We start from the raw sequence: 12,306 nt of genomic DNA, 5'->3' as shown, positions 1-12,306 counted from the left end.
GTACTTATTGTATGCTTGTTTGCTTGCGATAGAGTACCCGGAGTGCGCCGCTTGCTACTTCGAATCGCTAGGTTTTGCGGATCATCAGCAAGGCAAGTAACACTTTGATCATACTTCCAATTACCCAGTTTTTATTGCATTAGATCAATCCTCACACATTGCATGATTAGGATCTAATTAAATTGCGGGTTGGGAAGTAGATGAGGTAGTACCTATTACTTGTTATTATCAAACCTTTGGGAGTTACTTCTACGTTTGCTTATTATGCCATGCTATGCTAGTAGACGTGGATTGGGTGAGTGTATCCATGACACATGTGAGATTGTTAATTTAATGGTTTATCTAAGGTGGCAACTTAAATACACATCTGGGTGGATTGAGGCACCTGGGTATTCCAGCGATTGCCTGTTTTCTTTTGGACCGCCACCCAGGCTCAAAGGGATCATGAGATTATTCATGCTAGAAACTTCCATGTACAGCCACAAGCTACTATGGGCTCTAGCATAGTTGACTAAGTTGTGTGAACTCTTACAGTGGTAGACTAGTAGATGTAGGGGAAAGTAGGTGTAACTGTCTACCCGGTCGTAAGGTGCTAGCGCTTCTGAAAGACTATGTCTTGGTCATCCGTTTCTCAAACACCATGTAGTGCGAGAATCCTAACGGAGGAGATCGAGTCTTGTGGGGAAAAGTGCGCAAACCTCTGTAGAGTGTATAAACTAATCATGGTTAGTCGTGTCCCCGGTTATGGATATCTTGAGTATCTAGTACTTGGATTATCATGTGAATCTCATCATGTTACTCTAAAATTAATTTTGTTGGGTTTTGTTTAATGATGATGTTTAATTGGGATTGAGGATGCTGTCAACCATTCCCAATGTTTAACAACTACCATGATAGTTAAATAAAATTTATTCCTTTGTAGTAGGGAAAAATTGGCTTTATGCAAAACTATAACCATAGAGCTTTGCACCAGCCAAATATGCATGTAGTATAGCCTATTTCATTCCATTACTCTCTGTGTGTTACATTGCCAGCATATTCCATGTGCTGACCCGTTTCGGGCTGCAACGTTAATATTGCAGACTTTTCAGACGAGGATTAAGGTGCTTTTAGGTCGTGGTTCTATACTCAGTGATGCCGTTGGAGTTGATGGACTCACTTATCTTCCAAGCCTTCCGCTGTTATCATTATTAGATGGCCTTAAGCCATATTTATTGTAATAAGTTCTCTTTTGAGACTCTCGATGTAATAAGTGTGTGATTGCTACTCTGTTATAAATCCTTCAAGTACTGTGTGGTGTTAGCATTACTGATCAAGGGATGACACCTGAGCACAGAGATTGGACCGTTTGAGGTTTGGTCGCTACAAGATGGTATCAGAGCACATGCTGACTGTAGGACACGACCACTAAGCAAAAGACCTAGATCACTACTCACTCTCTTCTCATTCTGACCTCTCATGTTTTCTACTCTTTTAGGATGGCGGATGCAAGGAACAAGTTCACGCAACTGGATGAAGATACACCCTTTGGACGTTACTTGAAGGAAGTCACTAGATACTTAAACATTGGAATGCCAAGCTTCACCGGAACCTACAACGCCACCTTACCTGAAGAAGAGCGCTGGATGATTCAAGTTCAAGTTCCAGGAAGGATGTTCATGCCAGTCACTGAGCCCATAGAGTTTTCTTTTGATGCACCAACTTGGAGTCTAGGAAAGAGCATGGCAGCTCACATCGCCATGGGGCGCATTGGAGAAGTTTACCGCAATGATCTCAAGGATACCATCTACCAGATTTGTGGGCGCCGAGATGAGCACTGGGAGATGATCAGCACCAGGAAGGATAGATCAGTTGCAGCTTTTATTCAGGAGTTAAACCAACACATTCAACGTCAGGAGAACCAGATGTGCGCCGACATGATAGATCTGAAGAAGGCTAGGACAAGAATCAAGGAACTAGAGGAAGAACTCAAGGCTACACGTGAAGATTATGAAGAGGAAATTGCAGTATTAGTGGAGAAGAATGACAATCTGATCAAGAAGATTGAAATTACACCAGTAGAAGAAGACGAAGAACCCAAGGAAATTCGCCCGGAAGACTACATCATCATCGACGACACCGACTCGGATCCAGATGATAGCGATGATGACTATGTTGATGCAGCTGGAGCAGATATCATGGAGTCTGCAACCGAAGAATATTTCTAGTAGACCACCCCATCAGTAGTAGTAGTCCACCATGTAAATACAGTAGTCTGAGCACTTTTGCGATAGTTAGATCGATTGTATGCCCTTGTTTGATTGATTGAATGAAGTGAATTGTTTGTTTTTGCCTCATGTGCATATGGGTAGTGTTTTCTCTCTAGACCCTCTCTATTCTTAAATCTCACCTTTTCTAAACCCTCAGATGCCTCCGAGACGTGACCCCGGATTTACCTTCCCACCGGAGCTCACTCAGTTGATCCAGCAGCAGAACACATTGATGCAGTTGCTAGTCCAGAATCAGAATCAGGGGAACAACAACAACAACCCACCACCGCCACCACCACCTGTTGATCACTTAGCCCGTTTTCTTAGGCTGAATCTGCCGGTGTTCTCCAGTAGCACCGAGCCGATAGTAGCAGATGATTGGCTCTGCAAGACAGCAAGGGAGTTGACCACAGCAGGATGCACAGATGCGGAAAAGGTGAAGTTTGCCGCACATCAGCTTGAAGGACCCGCAGCATCATGGTGGGAGAATTTCACAGCCACTTTCCCTGTCGACACTGTCACGTGGGACCAAATTCAGCAGGCTTTTCGTACTGCCCATGTTTCAGCAGGAGCTATGGCCATGAAGAAGCGAGAGTTTCGTAACTTGCACCAAGGAGGACAGACAGTTGGCCAATATGTGGAGGACTTTAGTAAGTTAGCATGTTATGCCCCAGATGACGTTGCTACGGATGCAGCTAAGCAGAAGAAGTTTCTGGAAGGACTGAATGATGAGTTGAGCATGCAGTTGATGGTAGCAACTTTCAACAAGTACCAGGAGTTGGTAGATCATGCTCTCATGATTGAAGGGAAGCAGCAGCAGATTGAGAACTGCAACAGGAAGTATGGACAAGGGAAGTACAATTCAGGAGCTCAACAGAAACCACGTTTTACCCCTAGACCGGGAGGACATTTTCAGCATACCCATGGAGGAGGTAGCTCGCACAATCACAATGGCACCAAGAATGGTAATGGGAATGGAGGAAGCAATGGCCAGAACCGCACCAACCCATCGACCCCAGCCAAGAGAGACCTGAGCCAAGTCACTTGCTTTAAGTGCCAGAAGACCAGACATTATGCCAATGAATGTCCTGAATCCCAGAATGGAAATGGCAATGGAAGCTCTAGGAACAAGCCGAACCCTTTCAACAGGGGACAGGTGAACCACGTTAACGTGGAGGAGGTTGAAGAGCAGTCGGATGCAGTAATCGGTAAGTTTTTGGTTAAGTCATTTACTGCACTCGTTCTTTTCGATACTGGTTCATCGCATTCATACATATCAAGGGGATTTGTGGATAAGTATAATCTGCCCACCAAATTTCTTAGAATACCTATGTTAGTAAGCTCACCAGGAGCGGAGTATATGGCTAGCCAAGGATGTTTTCAAGTGCCATTGAGTATAGGTAGGCATGTGTTTCCCTCGGATTTAATCATTTTGGAATCACAAGGATTGGATGTAATTCTGGGTATGGATTGGTTGTCGATGTATGGAGGAAACATCGATTGCGCCAGTAAGTCGATCTTGCTTACCACCCCAGAAGGGAGAAGGATCAAGTATGTATCCCGGCATGTGCCGAAGAGGACTCAAGTAAATTGTTTAACAGGAGTTGTGCAGGAGGAAGTACCAGTGGTGAAGGATTTCCCTGATGTATTTCCAGAGGAGTTGCTAGGCATGCCACCGGATAGAGATATTGAGTTTTTGATTGAGCTTTTGCCAGGCACAGGGCCAATATGTAAGAGACCATATAGGATGCCCGCAAAGGATTTGGTGGAGATTAAGAAGCAGATTAAGGAGTTAATGGATAAAGGATATATTCACCCAAGTTCTTCGCCTTGGGGATCGCCAGTACTTCTAGTGGAGAAGAAGGATGGATTGTTAAGGATGGTTGTTGATTATCGAGGATTGAATGAAGTAACCATCAAGAACAAGTACCCACTACCGATGATCAATGATCTGTTTGATCAATTGTAGGGAGCTAAGGTATTTTCCAAGATCGATTTGCGATCAGGATACCATCAGTTGAAGATTCGAGAACAGGATATACCTAAGACGGCTTTTACCACCAGGTATGGGCTCTACGAGTATACTGTTATGTCATTTGGTCTGACTAATGCACCTGCATATTTTATGAACATGATGAACAAAGTGTTTATGGAGTTTTTGGATAAGTTCGTCGTAGTGTTCATTGATGATATCCTAGTTTACTCGAAGAATGAAGAGGAGCATAAGGAGCATTTGCGTTTGGTTCTTGGAAAGCTCAGAGAACATCAATTATATTCCAAGTTTAGCAAATGTGAGTTTTGGTTGAAGGAAGTTGGATTTCTCGGACATGTTATATCCGGAGAAGGTATAGCAGTAGATCCCACTAAGGTTGATACTGTGACAAATTGGGAAGACGCAACAACAGTTGGAGAGATCCGGAGTTTTCTTGGACTTGCAGGATACTACCGGAGATTTATTGAGAATTTCTCAAAGGTTGCAAACCCTATGACAGAATTGTTGAAAAGGATACCAAGTTCATATGGACTGAGGAATGTGAGGCCAGTTTCCAGGAGTTGAAGAAATTTGGTTACATCACCTGTGTTGATTTTGCCAGATCAGACCAAGGATTATGAGGTGTATTGTGACACTTCACGTCGAGGACTTGGAGCAGTGCTTATGCAGGAAGGAAGAGTTGTTTCATATGCCTCACGGCAGCTTAAGCCTCATGAGTTGAATTATGCTACACATGATTTGGAGTTAGCAGCCGTAGTGCATGCCTTGAAGACCTGGAGACATTTTCTCATTGGAAACCATTGTGAGGTGTACACGGATCACAAGAGTTTGAAGTATATTTTCACGCAGAAGGAGTTGAACCTCAGGAAAAGGAGATGGTTGGAGCTCATCAAGGATTATGATATGAGATTGCATTATCACCCCGGAAAGGCTAACGTAGTAGCCGATGCGCTGAGCTGTAAAAGTCATGTCAACACCTTAATGACGGGAGATTTACCAAGAGAGTTAGCCGAAAATCTCCAAGAGCTATGTTTGGAAATAGTACCAAGAGGCTATGTAGCAGCATTGGAGATTCAGTCTACTTTGATGGATAAGATCAGAGAAGCCCAGAAGACTGACAAGGAGATTGCCTCTATAAAAGAGAAAATGAGCAAAGTAAAAGCTAAGGGATTTCGTGAAGATGAGCACGATACCTTATGGTTTGAAGACCGTGTTTATGTGCCTAATGATCCAGAGATCAGGAAGTTAATTCTGCAAGAGGCCCATGATTCACCATATTCGATTCACCCAGGAAATGCCAAGATGTATTTGGATTTGAAGGATACTTTCTGGTGGACCGGAATGAAGAAGGATATTGCAGAGTATGTAGCAGTTTGTGATGTATGTCAGAGAGTAAAGGCAGAGCATCAGAAGCCAGCAGGATTGCTACAGCCATTGCCAATACCTGAATGGAAGTGGGATAAGTTAGGCATGGATTTTATTACAGGTTTACCCAGAACTCGTTCAGGCTATGACTCGATTTGGGTTGTAGTCGATCATTTGACAAAGGTAGCTCAATTCATTCTAGTGAAGACTACCTATACCAGTGCAAAGTTGGCAAAGATATACATGACCAGAATCGTATGTCTGCATGAAGTTCCAAGGAGCATTGTATCAGATAGATGAACCCAATTTACCTCAAAGTTCTGGAATCAGTTGCATGAAACCTAAGGTACTAGACTAGAGTTTAGTACAGCTTTCCATCCGTAGACAGATGGACTGACCGAGAGAGTCAACCAGATTTTGGAGGATATGCTGAGAGCTTGTGCGCTAGATTATGGATCTAGTTGGGACGAGAATTTTCCATATGCAGAGTTCTCTTACAACAACAGCTATCAATCTCGTTTGAAGATGGCCCCTTTCGAAGCCTTGTACGGAAGGAGGTGCAGGACCCCATTGTCGTGGGATGAAGTTGGAGACCGCCAGTTGTTTGGACCGGATCTGATTAAGGAGTCTGAACAGAAAGTGAAATTGATTCGCGATAGGCTCAAGGTAGCTCAATCCAGGAAGAAGAGCTACGCAGATTCAAAATGCAAAGAGACAATTTACGAAGTTGGAGACCGAGTTTATCTTTGAGTATCTCCACTTCGAGGAGTTAAGCGCTTTGGAGTTAAGGGAAAGTTAGCGCCACGTTTTGTAGGCCCATACAAAGTTTTGGAGCGTATGGGAGAAGTAGCCTACAAGTTGGAGTTGCCCGAAGGATTGTCAGGAGTTCACGACATGTTCCACGTTTCCCAGTTGAAGAAGTGCCACGCAGAGATGGCTGATATACCGTTGAGAGATACAGTCCCACTGGAAGCGATTCAGTTGGACAGTGATTTGACCTATGAGGAGAAACCAGTTAAGATTCTAGAGTATGCCAGTCGAGTCACCCGCAGCAAGGTTATCAAGTTTTGCAAAGTTCGGTGGAGCCACCACACGGAGGATGAAGCCACCTGGGAGCGAGAGGAAGAATTGCTGAAGGACCACCCTCACCTATTTTCTAGCCAACCCAAATCTCGAGGGCGAGATTCATCTTAAGGGGGGTAGGTTTGTAACATCCCAAATTTTCAATTTGGAATGTTAAACACTAGATCATCATTGCATATCATATTTTATTGCATTTTGGTTGATCCTAGAAATTATACGCAACTCAAGGACCCTCGGAGAGAGTTGGGGATTTCGTTATTTTCATATTTGAGTTTTCTCAAATTTTGAAAATAGGATCATTTGATTTTAATTATTTTATCTTCAATTATTTCTATTATAAAAGTATGAGAGAGGGAATAAAATGACTTTCCCAAAATAAAGAAATATTGAGGATTTAATAAAAAATCAAATAAGATTTTATTTTGGTTTTATTTGCTATTTCTTGTATTAGGAAAAATGTGCGTTTTTCAAAATTGCATTTAGGCCCCAAATAAATGTTCATCATGGACCGCCACCCAGGCTCAAAGGGATCATGAGATTATTCGTGCTAGAAACTTCCGTGTGCAGCCACAAGCTACTATGGGCTCTAGCATAGTTGACTAAGTTGTGCGAACTCTTACAGTGGTAGACTAGCATATGTAGGGGAAAGTAGGTGTAACGGTCTACCCGATCGTAAGGTGCTAGCACTTCTGAAAGACTATGGCTCGGTCATCCGTTTCTCAAACACCATGTAGTGCGAGAATCCCAACGGAGGAGATTGAGTCTTGTGGGGAAAAGTGCGCAAACCTCTGCAGAGTGTATAAACTAATCATGGTTAGCTGTGTCCCTGGTTATGGACATCTTGAGTATCTAGTACTTGGATTATCATGTGAATCTTATCATGTTACTCTAAAATTAATTTTGTTGGGTTTTGTTTAATGATGATGTTTAATTGGGATTGAGGATGCTATCAACCATTCTCAATGTTTAACAACTACCATGATAGTTAAATAAAATTTATTCCTTTGTAGTAGGGAAAAATTGGCTTTACGCAAAACTGTCACCATAGAGCTTTCCACCAGCCAAATATGCATGTAGTATAGCCTATTTCATTCCATTACTCTCTATGTGTTACATTGCCAGCATATTCCATGTGCTGGCCCGTTTTGGGCTGGAACGTTAATGTTGCAGACTTTTCAGACGACGATTAAGGTGCTTTTAGCTCGTAGTTCTATACTCAGTGATGCCGTTGGAGTTGATGGACTCACTTATCTTCCAAGCCTTCCGCTGTTATCATTATTAGATGGCCTTAAGCCATATTTATTGTAGTAAGTTCTCTTTTGAGACTCTCGATGTAATAAGTGTGTGATTGCTACTCTGTTATAAATCCTTCAAGTACTGTGTGGTGTCAGCATTACTGGTCCAGGGATGACACCTGCGCATAGAGATTGGACCATTTGAGGTCTGGTCGCTACAGAAACTTTTCGGAGCGCAACTCAATTACCCCATCTATGACAAATAGCTATATGCTTTAGTGCGAGTTTTGCATGAATGGGAACATTATCTTCAGCCTCATGAATTTATCATCCATACCGATCATGAAACACTTAAATACCTTAAGGGTCAAACTAAGTTGAACAAGCGTCATGCTACATGGAGTGAGTTCATTGAGTCTTTTCCTTATGTCATCAAGTAGATTAAAGGTAAGGAAAATGTTGTGGCGGATGCACTTTCTCGCATATGCATGCTTGTTACTCAACTTGAATTGAATGCCATTGGCTTTGAGCACATAAAAGACTTGTATGCGCATGATCCTACTTTTGCTATTCCTTATGCCAAGTGCTTGATGCATACATCTTGAGGATGCTATTACATCAAAGATGATTATCTTATGAGAGCTAACAAACTTTGCATCCCCGAGTCTTCTCTTCGTTTGTTACTTTTGCAAGAATCTCATGGAGGATGACTAATGGGACACTGTGGACGCGACAAGACATTTGCTACGCTCTCCAAGAACTATTTTTGGCCCAAGATGTTCCGCGATGTCAAATGCTTCACCAACAGATGCTCTACATGTCGCAAAGCTAAGTCTAAAGCTCAATCCCATGGTCTATATACACCACTTCCAATTCCATACCACCCATGGGAAGATATTAACATGGATTTTGTGCTTGGTTTGCCTAGGACTAGGAATGGAAAGGATTCTGTGTTTGTTGTTGTGGACCGATTCTCCAAAATGGCTCATTTCGTTCCTTGCAACAAGATAGACGATGCTTCACATGTTGCCAATCTTTTTGTAGGGAAATCTTGTGTCTACATGGAGTGCCAAAGACGATTGTCTCGGACCATGACGTCAAGTTCTTGAGTTACTTTTGGAAGACCTTATGCTCCAAGCTCGGAATCAAGCTACTTTTCTCCACGGCATACCATCCACAAATTGACGGCCAAACGGAAGTGACGAACCGGACACTCTCCACTCTACTACGTGTGTTGATCAACAAGAACATCAAGGAGTGGGAGGAATGTCTACCCATCGCCGAGTACGCCTACAACCGCACAAGACACTCAACTACCGGCAAGTCCCCCTTTGAGGTTGTCTACAGATTCAACTTGTTGTCCCCATTGGACATCCTTCCTCTACCACTACAAGAGCGTACCAATATGGACGCGAGTGCACGAGTGAACTATCTCAAGAAGATGCATGAAGATACAAGGCACACCATCGAGCGCCAAGTACAATGACTCGCGACCAAGCTCAACATCTACAAGCAAGATATTCAAATTGGCGATCTTGTGTGGCTACACCTTCGAAAGGAACGCTTCCCCAACAAACACAAGTCCAAACTTCTACCACGAGCCGATGGACCCTTCAAGGTGCTAGCACGCTAAAACAACAACGCTTACAAGATTGACCTCCCGCATGACAAGTACAACGCGAGCGACGTCTTTAACATCAAGGATCTCTAGCCCTACCATGGTGATGAAGATTTTGATCCGAGGTCGGATCTTTCCCAATGAGGGGGAGATGATGCGGAGCATCCCAAGGTCATCCCCATGGACCTACCTACATCTCCCATGACACCACTTGGACCAATGACAAGAGCTCATGCAAGAGCTATCGAGAACGAGGTTAACTCTCTCCTTGTTAAACTCCCCTTTGACCCACTTGAGACATGGCTACTACCTCAAACGGAGATGCTTTGTGTGCTTAGGTACCAAGGAAGCAACCAAGGAGAAGTTACGGTGCAAGATGGACATCAAGCGCATGAAGAGAATCTGCCCAGTCCAGAAAGACCGGTACAAGCGCCCAACTACCGCCCGGGTGGTAAAACCGCTCGATTACCGCCCAACTACCAGTCACGCTTCTATGATTGAGCGGTGCAAGGCCGGTGCAACACCGTTTTATCCCCGTAACAGCCACCAGATCGGCACAACCGCCCCAAGCACCGGTACAACTGCTGAGCACATCCGGAAGCACCTCCAGGAACCAGTACCTGAGCGCCCAGCGGTACAACTACCCCCATGACCGGTACTACCGCACTGCTTGTGCGCAGTGAGGCGGGTTTCACCCCGTGTATCCCCCAACTTACCCCTTGGACTATATATACTTGTCCCTTAGCTTCATACTAGGGTTAGCATTGTGTTAACTCATATGTGAGATAGAGCTTCGCTCATGCATCTGGATCTACTCCATTGCGAGGGACCGACACCTCTTCGGAGAAGATCCATCTTGGATTCAAGACCCCTAACAGGAAGACATCAAGACCTCCTCACGGAGAAGAACCAGTTACCCTATGTATCATCCTTTGTTGGATTCGGATCTTGTATCTCTTTGTGTTTCGAGGATCTAGCATATGTGTGATTGTTCTTGTTGGTTTGAGTGATTCTCTCGTGTTTCCCCTCGTGTTCTTCATGTTTATCGCGGATCCGCTCCTTTCGTGAAAGATCGGCCATCTAGGGCTCCACCCAACATCAGTAGTCATCCTTCCGCTGCATATCAATAGGTTCATTTATACTATTTGTCTTCAAAGACCTCGTGTTTTGAAGACTTTCATAAAAATCACCTATTCACCCCCCTCTAGTCGATAACTAGCACTTTCACATCCCTTCCTCTTCGGGGAAAATACTAACATGGACACGAGCCATCAAGAAAGGATTTCTGGTGCCGTTGCCGGGGAGACATCATCAACATCCATCAGGTTCCTAATCACAAATCTCATGTCCTTGCAATTTACATTATTTGCCATTTGCCTCTCGTTTTCATCTCCCCCACTTCACAAAAATTTGCCCTTTTATTTTCCTTCTTTTTCATTTGCCTTTTTTCTCGTTCGATCTTTTGTTTACTTGTGTTGACATGTGCCTTCTATTTTCTTGCATCTTCGCTTGCTAAAAATCAATCTATATGGATCCCCATCCACTTGCTAATTATTTTAAAAGATCCAATTATGATAAGCCAATTGATAGTGAATTGAGTTCACTAGATTATATTTCTAAAGTTTTTCTTGAGATTCATGAATCTGAAAATTGTGATGAAGCGTTAAACGAAGAAATTTATAAAGTGATTCATGATAGCTCCTTGAATGAAAAGCATGATTGCAATGATATTATTATAAATTCTATTAATTTCAATTGTGCTAGTGATATTAAAAACCCCATGATTGGGCATGCTTATTTTATTATGTCCACTACTTATTGCAATGATCATGTTCGGGGTGATAATGATTCTTATGATCTTAACAATTTATTTAAACATCGTGATGAATATGCTTGCGATAATATTAAAAGGTGGTTTGGAAGAGTGTCAACTTTAGCTAAAAATAATCTCACATATTTGGAGAGTGTTCAATCTTATGAAATTTTTGAAAAAGTGGGCTTGGAAAGGTCATGACTTTATTTGATGATAATCCCTCTATTTTGGAAGAGTGTCAACTTTGCATGCATGCAGATCATGAAGAGAATATTTTATGTGATAGTTATATTGTTGAATTTGAACATGATCCCACATGTAATTATTATGAGAGGGGAAAATATGGTTGTAGAAATTTTCATGTTACTAAATTACCTCTTGTCATGTTGAGATTGTCAATGCCATATCCTTCTCCTTTGCATATGCTAGTTTTTGCTTGCCTTGATAATTTGTTTGCTCATAAAATGCCTATGCATAGGAAGAATGTTAGACTTAAATGTGTTTCTCACATGTTTTATGATGCTCTCTTTCTGTTTCAATTATTATCTTTCATGTGAGCATCAATAAAACCTTATGCCTAGCTAGGGGCATAAAATGATAGCGCTTGTTGGGAGGCAAGCCAACGAATAAAATTTATTTTTGACTTTTTCTTTCTGTTCTTGAGTGATTGCAAAATTATGCCTCTATCATGATTGTGTTTTTATGTTTTAATTAGTGTTTGGGCCAAGCAAAGCCTTTGGGATCATATTGGGTGATTGTGGATTTGATCTTGTTGAAAAACAGAAACTATTACGTCCAGAAAAATAATTTTTAAATATCCGACTAAATTTTTTTAATGTGTTACATAAGATTGATATACAAAATTCCTATGTTGTCCTAATTTTTCAGAATTGTTGGAGTTACAAAAGTATACGAAGTTTTCAGATTGCTACACAATGTTCTGTTTTTGA

Source organism: Triticum aestivum, chromosome 5A, assembly GCF_018294505.1.
Source record: "Triticum aestivum cultivar Chinese Spring chromosome 5A, IWGSC CS RefSeq v2.1, whole genome shotgun sequence".
NCBI classification, from domain to species: Eukaryota; Viridiplantae; Streptophyta; class Magnoliopsida; order Poales; family Poaceae; genus Triticum; species Triticum aestivum.
The sequence above is the reverse complement of the archived record's forward strand: the minus strand, read 5'-3'. Positions refer to the sequence as shown.